The following is a 16,155-nucleotide window of genomic DNA, read 5'->3' as shown; positions in this document are numbered from 1 at the left end:
GAAGCTAAGTTCAAATCCAGCATGAGACACTTACTAGCTATGTAACACTGGACTAGTTATTTATATCTATCTCAGTTCCTTCATGTGTAAAATGGGGAGAATAATAGTACCTACCCACCAGAATTGTAAAGAGGATAAAATGAGATATTTGTAAAGTACTTAAGAATTATAATTGCTAGCTACTATTACTAATATTTAACACACTGATTTTCTATATGGAGCCTCTCAAAATTTCCCCAGCTGCTAATGCACTAATTCTCAAAATTACCTTCTCCTCATTAAGGATATGTATCAAGTATACATTTCTATATATACTATTTATTTCTATATGATGCCTCATTAGAATGTAAGCTTTTCAAGGGCAGGTACTATTTCACTTTGTATTCCCAGAGCCTAACACGGTGCTTGGCACAGAGTAAGTACCTAATAAATGTCTGTTAATAAATTATTGATTGAACATATGACTAAGAACCATTAAGCAATAAATGGTCAAAGAATCTGAATACATGATTCCCAAAATAATTGCAAACTATAAATAGACATATGGAAGCTTGCTACAAATCACTCATAAGTGAAATCCAAAAAAAAGCAACTCTGAAGTTTCCCCTCATGCTCAGAAAATTGGCAAAGATGACAAATAATGGGACTAGTAAATACTAGAGGGATCCTAAAAACAAAACAAAATAGAAACACATGCATACATTTACACTATTAGATCTGTAAACTGGTCCAGCCATTCTGAAAATAAATTTGGAATCATACTAAGAAAGTAACTGAAATGTCCACATCCATCGACCACTAGGAATATACCCCAAGGAGATCTATGACAAAAAGAAAGACTTTATATATAGTACAATATTTATAGTAGTACTTTTTGTATTAGCAGAGAATTGGAAACAAGAATAGATGTCCATTGACTAGAGAATGACTAAACAAATAGAGTACTTAGTAATTTAGTAGTATATGAGGCTAAATGTGGATAATGAAAAGCCATTCATTAAGTGTTTACCATACACCAAATAGGGTGCTAAGGTCTAAGGACACAAAGGAACAAGAATCTTAAAAGGCTCCTAATGTTTAATCTAATATATTTTTGATAAGTCACACTAAATAATACACCAAAATATTTTGTCAGTACAATTAATGTTTCTCTCATCCGCCCCTCTGCCCAGCAGGTCAATGGGAACTGGGGGATAGATGGGGGGGAGATTGGCGGGTTTGGGGGCATGGCATGTGGTCTCTAAAAGGTTTGCCATTGCTGACCTAGAGGACCTTAAGAGGAGTTTGGGAGGGCAGATGGCAAGGCCTATTAGTCTTCCAACTCACCAGAAGGAAGAGTTGGGAATCCAGTCTCTTCAAAACCTTGTGAGCATTAAAGCAGACCTATATATTTTGGGGTGGCAGAGACAGGGAGAGGTAAGAAGGCATGAAAAAAATAAAATTTTTAAGAATTGGAGAGTGAAATACACAGAAAGGAAAAAAAAGATAATGCCTGCCATGATATAAATGGTGGTGTTGATGGTGGGAGACCCAAAACAAAAATATACTGAAACTGAAGACTATTTAATTATAATGAACAAGATAGATCCAGGAGAAGTTATGAGAAAATGCATCACTCTTCTCTCTTTATATGGGAGCAACATGGATGTGATGTGGATATTACACATATAGTCAGACTTTGTTAATAAGCTGGCTAGTTTTGCTGAACTGCTTCTTTTTTCCCACCAAATCTCGAATTTTAAAATTCTTTTGTTATAAAGGTTGGCTTTCTGGGCAATGGAGGGAGAAGAGATGAATTTAGAGTCAAAGGCAATTAAGAAAACAAAATGCAGGGTTAGGGACTGGACACAGATATGGCCAAACAATTAAAAAAAGCAATTCCAATTCTTCTGTGAGGCAACGATAGAATGAAAAAGAAAAACACAAAAGGTTTATTGGCTAAAAAGTAGAAGAGAATTCTGTTCCCTGTAACCAGTGAGGGCTGGGGTATGAGGAGGGAGAGAAAGACCCATTCAATCTTGATCTTATTAAATAGAATTAAACAAGCAGGTTAAGGGTGGTGGTGGGAGGGGCAGGGGTCCCAGGGATAGGAAGCCAAAAGTGAGGCACTGGAAAAGTGAAAATATAAAGGCTTTGATTTCACATATTAACAATGGTGCTGAAGGTGAACACTGGTCTAGGGTAATATTCCCCCCCCCCCAAAAAAAAACCAAACAAAACAGATAAACCAAAGTGGCAAACAACACAAATAATATTTTCTCCACTTTTTCAGTAGCTGGTTTTGCTTCATGCATGTAGAACAGAAAAGCATTCACACCCATCTTCCCTAATGCAGAGGAATGGAGTCTGGTGGTTTTCAAAGTAGGTACACCATGTCTATATCACATTTCAAAAATACTAGTTCAGATGTCCATCTTTTAAACCAGCCCAAAATTAAAGGATAAGTCAGGGTTAGTTACTATAGCCTCCCATCCATGTGACAGCACAATGCTCACTTAATGAGAGCATCAACAAACAGTAATGGCTCATTATGGAGCTATTGTAGTGTTCACTAGACAGTATAACTCTCTTAATGACTAGGATACCCTTGGCTACTTTTAAAAAGAAAATAAGAAAAATAAATTCTGAAATTCTCTAATAACTATTACTCTCCTTTACGATTCCATTAAAACCATTATAGAACAACATAAAGAATCAAATCACAGCAGCTCATCTGCAGAGCACAAGAATGCAACAAAATTTGCATCACTATGTAAAGCAGCTAGGTGGCAGAATAGAGTGCTGGTTCTGGAATCTGAGTGATCCAAGTTCAAATTCAGCCTCACACACTAAAGCGGGTAACCTCTATTGTTTTGGTTCCTCATCTATAAAATAGGGATAATAATAGCACAATTATATTTCCCAGGGCTGTTGTAAGAAAGATAATAATACCTCCCAGGGTTCTTGTAAGGAAAGAAATGAGATGTTTGTAAGATATTTTGGAAACCCTAAAGTACTACATAAATATTAGCTATGATAACAACAGTTATTATTATTATCACTACCCTCAGATACACAGTATAAGGGGCAAAATCTAGTATGTACATAAAGATTTCTTCCTGTTACAAAGTCAAACTTAACTCAACCTCTTTAAAGTTTCCTCATCAGTCCAACAAAGGATTCCACCTAGATGGCAATTAAAATTCTCTGATCACATAATTAAGGTCACCAGGAAATGAAGATTAAAAATTTTACATTTTATTTATAATAATTCATATTTGTATATAACATGTTCAAAGTATTTTGATTCAATTAGACAAATATTATATGCCTGCTATGTGCAAAACACTGACCATGTTAGGTCCTGTGTATAAGACATATAAAACGATGCCTGCCCTCAAGAAACTTCTATTTCATTTACTACCAGGAGGGCACAACATGTTTACAAACAGAAGGACATTGAGAGTCTTGAGTGCTGAGAGTGGATAAAGAGACAGTCTTACAATCAGGAGAATTGGGGTTCACATTCACTCTCTGATGTACGCTAGCCATGTGACATTGGAGAAGTCATTAATCCCTCCATAATCCAAGAGCTCTAAACCCTGGAGGAAGAGATTTAATGCCAAGTATAGGAGAGGGTTTATGAAAGAGTGGATGGAATAGTGTTTGAAGAGATATAAAGTATCAGCTGGAAAAATACTGTGTGTGGCACTTTCAAGATGATTTTGGGATTTACATTATATCCTAGAGGAAAAAGAGAGTTTCTATAGGATTTTAACAGGTAATATCTAGCTCAGATTCCTGTCTACCTTAAAAAGATTATTTTTCTGTATTTTCATGTCAAATTGATTGGAATATAATGGGGAAAGCAATAGATTTGAAGCTAAGTAACTTGGTCCAAATATTGGCTCTGGGACTTGCTTAAACTATGTGGACTTGGGTAACTTATGTAAACATTTTGAACCTCTCCTTTGTAAAACAAGGAGCTTAGTTTGCAAGATTCTTAATCTGGGATCTAAAGAATTTTAAAAATATGCTTTTATAATTGTATTTCAATACAAATTTCCTTTGTGATCTTATGTATTTTGTTTTAAGAATTTAAAAACACTCTAAGAAGTGGTCTGTGAACTACACTGGAATCCCCCCAAAGCTTACATGGCACAAAAATGATTTAGGTACCATCCTGATATAACCATTTGTGTTGGCTAATAGAGGAGGACCTAGGGTGCTGGACATAGGAAAAGGAGACAAATGTGAATGTTTGGGAAGTAAAATTCATGGAAAATGGCAGCTGACAGAATGGGAGGGTCAGAGGAAGATAAATATGAAGAAAAATGAAGAGTAAAACAGTATTTGAGGTTTGAAACCTGGGCAACAGGGAAGACATGAATACCTTAACAAAAATAATTAAGTTTGGGAGGACGCAGGGCAGTGGAATATAATGAACTCTATGATGAGAATGTTGGATTTGAAATAACAAAAGAACATTTAATTAATAACCAGAAATCAGCTGTTGTTTTCTCATAATTCTGTAGCAGAAATATTAAGTATTAAATTCATTTTATGTAGTGAGGAAGTTAAGGTTCAAAAAAATTAATCCAACTACAGGCTACCCAACACATACATTTTAGAATAGGAATTTTAGTCAATGGCCCTTGAATCTGAGTCCATGACCTTTTGCTGATACCTGGTTACCTTTGTAACTTTTTGATGAACATTTCTAGTTTGCATCCTGTGCTGCTTCAGAAATTATATTAATTTCTTTGCATTATTTAACTACAGTGTGTCACAGACACCCACACTACATATTACAATAAAATAATACTGAACAGTTCTCTATTTTTGACATCAGATCTTTCAGTGTCAGCACATGCCAGACCAAATAGATGCATTGGTCCTAAAATTAACTGCTACTTTAAATTGGGAATGGTTTTTAAGTATATATAAGTTAAATTAATAGCTAACAAAATCGACCATCTTAATCAAAGTTTGGTTGTACTACTACAATCTTGATACTGACTTCCCAAGTCCTATTGGACTTTTAACGAGAAGGTATAAAACAGCACATAAAAAAATCAAACTTACAACTAAAATTTAAATGTTAATTTCAGAAGACTCAAATACTTTTCAAAAAGAATAACTTTACAAGGAAACACTTCAATGCAATAAATAAAAAAATAAATTATCTGTGTTCCCTTTGTTAGAGAGATACCTCTACTGATAAAGAATGAAAATATCTCCAATTTCCATAAGTTAATTTAAAATTAACTTTACCAGTACTGAAATGATTTTCGTTCAGTCTGATCTATTAAGAATTTACAAGTAGAGGATAAACTGTGGGAGTAAAAATACTGATGAAAAGCAACTGCTTGACTACAGGGGTTGAGGGGATATGACTGAGGAGAGACTCTAAATGAACACTCTGGTGCAAACACCAACAACATGGAAATGGGTTCGAATCAAGGACAATGTGATATCCAGTGGAATCTTGCATCGGCTATGGGAGAGGTGGGGGGAGCTGGGGGGGGGGGAATGATCTTTGTTTCCAATGAATAATGTTTGGAAATGACCAAATAAAATAATGTTTAAAAATAATAAAAAATAAAAAAAAAGAATTTGCACAAGCAACATTTGTTTTATGCAGAAAAGTAGCAGGAAATCAAGAATATAGTCCTGCAACCTGAAATCTGGAGACACTAGGGCTCACATCCCACCTGGAACAAGTTATTTAATCTCTTACAGCTTCTGTTCCTTCAACTGTAAAATGAAAATAATAGCTGGAGTACTTTAACTCATGAGGTGGTTTTGAGGAAATGTAAATAAAGTGTTTTGTAAACATAAAAGTTCTATATAAAAATCAGATATTCTGAGTAAGAAATCATACAATTTTAAAGGTTTTTTAGGACCAAAATCAATGCAGCTAGGATAGAAATAAATGAAAAACATTTATTAAGCACCTACTATACATACCATATAAGCACTGGCAATAGATGCATATACCAAAGTGAGATTGTCCCTCCCCCCAAAGAGCTTACATACTTCAGGAACAATAGGACATATTTTCAAATAAAGAAATAAATGATATATTAAAAGACACTCAATTATGGGGAAGGGAAGGTACTGTAGGATTCCTGAAGGGTCTCTAGAAAGAGGTGACCCTTGAAGATAGGAGATAATTCCAAGCAAGAGGTTCACCTTATGTAAAGGCCCAAAGAGAGGCAGGAAATGAAATATTATTTTACAGGGAACAGCAAAGCAGGTCAGTCTTGTTGGAGTTATAAAAGTCACAGAAGGGAGAGATGGATTATGAGACTAGGACAGAGTCGGATCGTGAAGGCTTTTAAATGCCAAGTAAGGAATTCCATATTTTATCTTTTAAGTCAATGGGAAGCCAATGAAGTTTCTTGAGCAGAAGTGAAATGGTCATATTTGCAATTTTAGGATTTGAAATTTGGAAGCATTATAGAGGAAGATGAATTTATTTGAGAGGGAGGAGAAAGGATTTGGGAAGACCAAATATGAGGCTATTATAGTTGGGTTGCTGAAATGTGGTGAAGGTCTAAATTAGGGAGGTTATTATAGGATTCCAGTAAAAAGAATAGGATATGAGAGATGTAGAGGAAGTAGAATTGACAAGAAGAATAACAGTAACAACAACAATTTTATGGTTTGTAAAAGACATTACAAATCCCTTACAACAACTCTGGGGAGATTATTCTTCTTCTAATTTTATAAATTTGAAACTGAGATAGACAGAATTTAAGTGATTATATCAAAGCCATGCAGATAGTAAGAAGCTTAGGCTGGATTTGAACTTGGAACTTTTTGTTACTGGCTAACAGTCTATGATCACATTGTCTTTTATAGCTGCCACTTCACTCTGTTTTGAATCTGCAGATGACTAAATCTCTCAGCTCTTTTTCAGACTAACTGCTACCTACCACATCCCTCCCTACTTTATCTTGTATTTATACAATTGATATTAACCCAAAAATAGAACTTTAAACTCATTATTAATTAAATTTCATGTTAATATTCAACTAATGGAAGCCTGTCAAGATTTTTTTGCAGCCTGACTTTGTTTATTCAACATAATAGTTCCCTCCCAATTTTTATCATCTGGAAATTTGGTGAGTAATTTGTACCTTTATCTATGCCACTATTAAAAATGCTGAATAACACAGGACCATGGACAGATCCCTGAGGACAGTCTACTATAGATCTCCAAGCAAGTTGAAATCAGCTCATTACTATTTAGTCATTCAACTATAATGTTCTGAATGAACAAATATTAACAACTTAATGTATGCCATCTTTCTGGAGTTTAATATACCCTGTACTTTTTATGCTGATGGCCCACTAATAGTGTTATAGTTGCTCAAATATTTTCTTCTTGCAAATACATTTTTATTTTGTGTGAACATTGTGTAGCATAGAGAAACAATTCAGGATATACAAGAGGCTTATTTTCTATATTTCTGGTTATAAATTTTTTTTTAATTTAGCCTATATGCCCCACTTCTAATCATTTTAATATAAAAGGAAGCAAAATGTACATTCTTTGTACTTTGCAGAGACAATATTTTACTAAATTCTTTAGCACCATGTTCCTTTAAGTAAGGCTAATTAGTTTTAAGATATAGTTCTGTGCATTATACTATAAGATCACCACAACATGCACTCAGTTTTACATTTTAAAACCATATAAAGCTTCATGACATGGAAAATATCTTACATATAATACATGGGAATTCACACATCAATTAATACTGATTTGAGGCTCTCAAGCATACATGGCTCAATATTGATATGCCTCAAAAGCAACAGAATCTGCTTTTGAGTAATCTAAGTAATGTGCACATTTTAAGCTTAGATTTGATTTTGTACAAAGGGGGATAGATAATTTTCTTTTAAACCAATATACTTCTTAAGAGTAATTAGAAGAGTTGAATGATTTAGTAGGTCCTTAAGAAGACAAAGGAAAGAGAAAAGGATAACTGAAGTACCTAAATACTACACTCATCATCACTGCCCATTCCTAACTGTTGATACACAGAAAGTTTGCCAGCCAAGGATAAAGGAGTAAAGCATTTCATGGAAAGAACAAAAGGCACAAAACATATGAAGAAGGTATGAACACAAAGCAGCAACTATAATCACAATTTCTGTTGCCATCATTGATGCAACTACATAATCTTGTTAAATCACAACAAAGCACAGCCTTTTAATCAATTATGCTGAACTGTTAACCAAATGCCATTATCAGAGTTACAGTTCAAAATTTTACAACGATCATACCTGGCATCATGAAACTAAAAAGAACATATTTTTAAGATCAAATAAATGCTAAATTATGATGATTCGCAGTGAAACATAAATAATTCTTTCTAATAGTTCTTTCTCAGATGCGTCATTTATGAAAAAAACGAAATTATAACACATAGACAATCCATTAGACTTAAATGTGTACTTTAAAAGAAATGAATATTTTGGAAGGGAGGGCAACAGGGAATGTTAGCATAGTTTTTAATACAGCAAGATTTATTCTTTCAGAAAGTATATAGTTTTAATGAAGTCAGCTATTTAATAAGCAATCATTTAGCAAGATGGCCTGCTCAAATATTTTGTGTCTGTGGAAAGAGGGGGAAAAAAAATCAGTTGCTTACACCTTTTTGATTTTAGCAAAGCTTTTCACTGTTACCAGACGCATGGTGGCAGACGGCCAGCTGAATGACGGGTGACTCAATACACAAGTTTCTGTGGACTCCACAGTCTGATAAAGACAAGGGCATCAATTTTAAGTTGTGACAGCCAGCTGTAGCTGTAATCTATTTTTATATAAAATTGGCAAATATGTAGGGAAGAGATAGTTTCAGGCAAATATACATTTTATTGATTGTCTTTTCTCCCCCCTCCTCAATCTCATATATTAAATATATTACCTTTAAATATACCATTTCTAATCTGAATTAAAGCCATCTTAAAGTGTAGTTTAAGAACAATTGGAATGCAACAATATACTCAAATAAAAACGGTATGGACAATGTTTGAAACATTATTCAAAGTGAGTGATAGGAACCCCACCTTCCTACTCTCTCATTCCAACTCTAAAGGTAATGCTTATTCACACCAAAACAAGCCTGTACGCCAAAATTTGGCTCTTGAAAATAATATACACAATGAACCTTTCCTCCCTTAGACTGAGATATGGAATAATTGACAACTTAAATTTTTGAAAGAGTATCTTAAAAGAAAATAGAGAAAGGTGAAACAAAGAACCCATCCAAAATGAAGGCTGCGAGCATCTCTGAAAAAATAACAACAGCACATTACTTCCCGTTCTTTAGTCTCTTAGAATAGTTACTGCTCTATGTCTCATAAGAACACATTTCACAAAATTTCCTCTGACTTCTCATTATTCAGAGCAATCTCTTCTCAATATAAACAGAAGCAACCAGGGATGGACATGAAGCGGCAAAGATAACTGAATCCATGAAATTACTAGGATTACCAAAACAAAAGAGGACCAATAAGAATTCCTCACATGCACATGCACCCTAGAATTCATGTAAAAACAATGTTCCCACATGAATATACACGATATTTTCTCAACTAATTTTTTTCTGGGGGAACATGTTTAGTATCAAAAGTGGTACTACACATGCTATTAACAAAAGCAAGATCAAATTAAACAGATGACATGATTAACAGTATTCATTTCATGCACGGCTGTGCTTTATGGCATAAATAAAGACTGAAAGTAATTACCATGAACTGAAACTCCTCCACTGACCCTGCTTGCTGCTAGCAGCCGTTCACTAGTGATGTTTTACAACAAAGACCAATGCCTTTCTTCCATCAGTGGCTTTCTCTTTCTTTTATGCTAGAAGCTAAGCACCTCTGCCGTAGCAAGTACACAGTACAGTTCTTCTGTATCTATGTCTCTAATGCAGCATAAAGATTACTGTGGAAACCTATCAAACTGGCAAGCAGCAATGTCAACAGCCAATGGGAAAAAGGCACATGTAGAATCTAGCACATGCTCTCTGAGGCTCAGATACTGTCACCACTGCTTAGCAGCCTGGTAATCTAATTATAGCCATTTGCTAGCACAGTGCTATTGAAGCAAAGCACATGAGCAAATTAAATTTTAATAAATTAAACCTAACAGACAAAACAATCATGATTTTGTCATTTGGAGGGTTGTCTCATCTTACAATCTATAAGTGATTTTAAAGGTGTTTTCCCCCCAATCAAAAGAAACAAAGTGATTAAAGCACAAGCAATCCAATTCCAGCTTGTTTAAATTTAATCTATTCTAGTGCTGAGGCTCAAATTTAAAATCTATATTGTATATAATGTATATAATCATTAAGGTAATAAAATTAGGTTCAGATTTTATTTACCTCAATTAGTAATCTGATGCTCATTTGTTACAACTACTACTAAATCTTCCTTTGATATTGTTTGAAATATCATGCAAAATTCTATCACTTTGGAAAAGTGGTAAGCAATTTTGAAAAGTTAACTTGGGCTTTTATAAGAGCATTTTAGAGATGAGTAGAATTCAGTCCACCTTAGTGATGATGAAACTGAGACTAGGGAGGTGAAATAACTTTATGGAGCCAACACAAACTCCAGCTCTTCGCTTTTTAAAATTATTCATTCTATCACTCTTTATGAAGCATCTATTCTATGCAAACACAATAATTTTTCTACATCAAGAAGATTGACCCTGCTTATACAGACTTGCAACATACTTATTTAGTAAGTATAAGCTAGCAAAGATCCATTAGAAATTAAGATAAAAATCAAAGCACTTTTTTTCATTCAATAAGGCACAAGTTCTTTGCACAACTTAATGATTAAATTAAATTAAAAATGATTAAAATATTTTTTCAATTAATTAAAAATTTAAAATAGTTCAATTAATTTTAAAACACTTCTTTTGTTATAAAAATGGTCTTTATTTTTACTAGATTTTACATGTAACTGAGCTTACCAAATTAACGATTTAAGACCAAACAAAAAGAGTACCTTCTGCAGATAATAAATGTCTTATCATAAGCAATATTGCCAAATATTATACTTTTTTCTTGTTTCTTCATCAAAACTTGTCAATAAAATTAATCATATTCCTGCTGACATATCATATTTTCATTGATTATATCAAAATCAAATTTGTTATTCCCTTTAAGCCTTGATCACAAGTACTTTCTTTTATTCTTAGTCATTTAAAATTTTGATTGATCAATAGACCAAATTGATTGATCTAGATATCAAATAATGTCCTGTTACTAATATCCTCAAGCTGTCATGTGCAACAAGACTATACTTGGTCTATAGATCTGTCAGTCATTAAACTAATGGGCATTTATCAACTCCCTATCATTTGTCAAGCACTACTAATAAATGGGGATACAAATATTATCAAACAGTTCATACCCTTAAGATGCTTATATTCCATAGAGAGAGGCAATACAAACCTATAAGTATATTCCAAACACATCCAAAATATATTTTTTCTCTTTTGGGGTGGTTGGAGGGGGTGATACTAATTACTACATAGGGATCAAGAAAAACTTCATGTAGAAGGGATTGACTGATCAGAATTTTGAAGAAAATAGGAATTTCAGAGACATAAATGATGAGGGTAGGCATTCCAAAGGATATGCAATGGAAGGCTCAGGAGAAAAGACTGGTTTTAAAAATGGCAAAAGGTCAGTGTGACTGAACCAGAGCATGAGGGAAGTATTGACGGATAAGCCTAGAGAGTTAGATTGGATCCAGGCTTTAAAGGGCATCCAACACCAAACCAAGAGTTTTATATTTAATTCTACTTGATGTTACTCTTTTGGATTCTTTTGGAAAATCACTTTGGCAACTGTGTGATGGCTGAATTGGAGAGGAAAAAATACTTAAAACCAATAAACAAATCAGTGGTTATTAGTCTAATCAAATGATGAATGGTAAAGGAAAGGGAAAGCTCAATGAGTAAAGAGGAGATCATGCAAGAAATGTCATGAAGGTAAAATCAGCAATATTTGGGAACTGACTGCATATGAAGGTTAGAGAATGAGTAAGGAAAGATGACTCTGAGGTTGCCTACCTTTAAGTCTAAAGCTGCAGACTAGTGGATAAGAATGAGAAATGTTGATTATGCAGTATTTCATACTTTCTTTTAATCTTTATACATTAAAAGCTCTTTGGAAATATCAGTGACAGAGGAGGCATGGTCTCTAAATTTTGTGAAAAACCATAGAAAAAGATAGGTCATAAAATGTAGTGTAAAAATGCATATGAATACAACCAAATCCTAGAAAATATAACTGAGACAAATCTATAAAAGGAAATAACTGTTCTGCAACTATGGAGTACTCATCCATGGAAATTATCAAAGAATAGTCATCAGGAGGAAAAAATCCAAGAGGAATTGGCTTCAGTAATTTTGGCCTGAGGCTGAACTCTGTCAAAGTTGCCAGTATATAGACTAGTAAAATTTCTAGACATTCATGTAGAAAACATATAACAATTCTGCTTTTCTATTCAGTTAGGAAAATGCCAACCTGCAAAAACACCATAAAAGCTATCTTGGCAAATATGTCAATTCTGTGTTCTATAAGACATTATGAAGCAACTTTCCAAAAGAGCAGAGTCTGTTCTTAGGCCAAATCTTTAAACATGTCAAGCTCATCAACTTTTGTTTTCAAATAAAAGTAACTCTTCAAAAAATGCTTTTATCTGTCTCTACCTCCACCCACTCTACTCCCAAGCTATCTAGGCTCCCACAGTTTTCCTTTAACTTCAATTAACTAATCATAGGATTGTAAGTCTCTAGTTGCAAACAACTTTGAATGCCCTCCAGTCTAAATTAGGAGTCCAACTTAAAATTTTACTTAAAAGATCCTAGGAATTGACTTTTTTTCCTCTTTCCATCTTCCCTTGTTATTGCACTTCTCTCTCTCTCCAATTCCCCTCACATCCAAATCAGCAAAGACTTTGGTATATTTAGCAATAAAACATGTAAACATATCAACAATCCCTAATTTTGGAACATAAAAGCATAATCATAGATTTATTGGTTGATTCATTTTTTTGAAAAATTTATTTAGTCAATTTATAACATTATTCCTTGGTTATAAGAATCATATGTTTTCCCTGCCTCTCCTCCCCCTACCCCTTCCCATAGCCTATGTGCAATTCCACTGAGTATCACATGTGTCCTTGATCAGAACCTATTTTCATGTTGCTGATGTTTGCACTAGGATGATCATTTAGAGTCTACATCCCCAATCATATCCCCAACGATCCATATAATCAAGCAGTTGCTTTTTCTTCTGTGTTTCTACTCCTGCAGTTTTTCTTCTGAATGTGAATAGTGTTCTTTCTCCTAGATTCCTCCAAGTTGTTCAGGATCACTACATTGCCACTAATGGAGAAGTCCATTACATTTGATTGTACCACAATGTATCGGTCTCTGTGTACAATGTTCTCCTGGTTCTGCTCCTTTCACTCTGCGTCAATTCCTGGAGGTCATCCCAGTTCACATGAAATTCCTCCACTTTATTATTCTTTTGAGCACAATAGTATTCCATCACCAACATATACCCCAATTTGTTCAGCCATTCCCCAAGTGAAGGGCATTCCTTCATTTTCCAATTTTTTGCCACCACAAAGAGCGCAGCTATGAATATTCTTGTACATGTCTTTTTTCTTTATTATCTTTTTGGGGTACAAACTCAGCAGTGCTATGGCTAGATCAAAGGGCAGACAGTCTTTTAGCACCCTTTGGGCATAGTTCCAAATTGCCTCCAGGATGGTTGGATCAATTCACAACTCTACCAGCAATGAATTAATAATCCAACTTTGCCACATCCTCTCCAGCATTCATTACTTTCCTTTGCTGTCATGTTAGCCAATCTGATAGACTGAGGTGATACCTCAGAGTTGTTTTGATTTGCATCTCTCTGATTATAAGAGATTTAGAACACTTTTTCATGTGCTTATTAATAGTTTTGATTTCTTTAACTGAAAATTGCCTATTCATGTCTCTTGCCCATTTATCAATTGGAGAATAGCTTGTTTTTTTGGTACAATTGATTTAGCTCTTTATAAATTTGAGTACTTAGACCTTTGTAATAGGTTTTTGTTATGAAGATATAATCATAGATTTAGAGCTAGAAGCAACCTTAGAGTTGTCTGGCCAAACAGTTCAATTTACTCATTTTATAGTTGGTGACACTGAGGCTTAGGTTAAGTGGCCTGAGGTTAAGTGACTGCCCGAGATTATAGAGGTAATAAGTAATGGGATCCAGGATTTGAAACCAGATCCCCTAGCTCCAAAGCCAATGCTTTTATCCATTGTACTCCAAATGTTTATAAACAGTTGTTTAGAATTCACAATTAATTTTCCTTCATAGGTATTGGTCAACTGGCCCATAAACCTTACCTGGCCATAACAACTAACTCAGGATTCTTAATTTTTTTTTTGTGGGTCACTGATCTCTTTGGTAGTCTGCTGACACCTATAAAAAACCTTTCTCAAAAAAAGGTTTTTCAATGCATGGCATGAAATATATAGGTTTATAAAATAAATCAATTATATTGAAACATAGTTATCAAAATACTTAAAAAAGAAAAACAAACAAAAATGATTCCAGTTTTACCAGAATATAAATTCAATGAGAAAAGAGATTTTGCTTCATCTAAACTTTGTATCACTGCCACCACCCCGACCCTCATCCACAAACCCTAGCATCTCTACACACAGTTAGGAATTAAAACATATCTATTCATTAGAATGTACCTGAGGATAGGTTAACCACCATAAGGAAATGTAGTCACAATTTTAACTGAAGATCCCCAAAATTTACACTAATCTTCAGCTTCATGTTTAATCCTCCAGGCAAAGAGTACTAGTTGAATGTATTTAAATTACATTAGGCTTTAAAAACAAAAAAGGGGAATATGAAGAAATGCATTGGGTAAGAGGCAACACCTCTTGGGGTTTTGAACAAGGGGAGTAATAAATAGTCTAGTAACAGTACATAAGAAAGTTTTTTTGTGGAAAGAGAAGAGATTGGGGTCAGGAGAATAGCTTTAAGGCAAGTATAGATACCTAAATTCCAAGTAATAAGGCTGATGAGAGTGGTAATGGAAAGGAATCCAAATGGCATTTTCAACACTTCAAACAGAGGGCCTGGTAAGTTAGATTCAGAAAACGAAGAAAGAAAAATTCAAGATTATTCTTAGGCTTCAAGACTGAGAGATCTGGGAGGAAATGATATTACTAGCAGAAATCAGTAAACTGAATAAGAGATCTGGTTTTGAGGGAGGACAGTTGGCTAAATTCTAGACAAGAAAACTCTGATTTTCATAAAACTTGTCTACTTAATAAATTCTTGTGATTTTTACTAAAAGATGACTAACCATGTAATTTACCTGCTTAATAAAATCCAGGGATTTTCTATTATATCTAAGATCAAATATAAACAGTCCAATAGTTAGAGCTCTTAACAACCCAATTCCAAACTCTCTTTCCAGCCTAACTCATGCACTATTCCTTTTTACATTATTACATAGCCAAAGTGGCTTGCTTGCTTGCTAGTCCTTGCACATGACATTCCACTTACCATCTCCCTGCCTTTGCATAAGCTGTGTTTTAGTCATATCAAGTCAACAAGCATTTATTAAATCCTTACTATGTGCCAGGCACTTTGTTAAGTGATGGGTACACAGTTAGAAGCAAAAAGATAATTCCTACCCTGAAAAAGTTTATATTCTTATGAGGAAAGTAAGAATATAAGTAAGAATATAAAGTAAGAAAAATAAGAAGGAAAAAGTAAGAGGGGGACAAAAGGCCCTGATGCTGGGACATGATAGAAAAAGAATTCCAGAGAAGAAGGCAGAAAGGAAATGCTTACTTGTATTTTTTTTTTCTTAAGGCTAACCACTTACAAATAATATCTCATTGAATCCTTAAAACAACCCTGTGAGGTAAGTGCTATCATTATATCCACTTTAGAGTTAAAGAAACTGAGACAAGTAAAAGTAACTTGTCTAGGGTCACATAATTAATAAGTGTCTGAGGCTAGGTTTGATCTCAGGACTTTCTGATCTTAGGTCCAGCACTTTACTGCACCATATAGGAGTGAAGAGCACCAATTGAGGAATAAA

The 16,155-nt window shown here is 34.2% G+C and overlaps 1 protein-coding gene across 5 annotated transcripts in view; it reads right to left on the bottom strand.

The window, feature by feature from the left end:
- FAM110B (family with sequence similarity 110 member B) overlaps positions 1–16,155 on the bottom strand; it is a 222,519-nt gene that overhangs the window by 108,615 nt on the left and 97,749 nt on the right. Inside the window, exon 1 of one of the 5 annotated variants that reach the window (XM_007487092.3) lies at positions 9,748–9,995. The exons of the other annotated variants lie outside the window; for them this stretch is intronic. The gene's annotated coding sequence lies outside the window, so the exon portion shown is untranslated. Of the gene's footprint in view, positions 1–9,747; positions 9,996–16,155 lie in introns of those variants that run through there. 5 annotated transcript variants of the gene reach the window in all.

This window comes from Monodelphis domestica, chromosome 3 (assembly GCF_027887165.1).
Source record: "Monodelphis domestica isolate mMonDom1 chromosome 3, mMonDom1.pri, whole genome shotgun sequence".
Classification (NCBI taxonomy): Eukaryota; Metazoa; Chordata; class Mammalia; order Didelphimorphia; family Didelphidae; genus Monodelphis; species Monodelphis domestica.
This window is presented reverse-complemented; position numbering and strand designations above follow the sequence as displayed.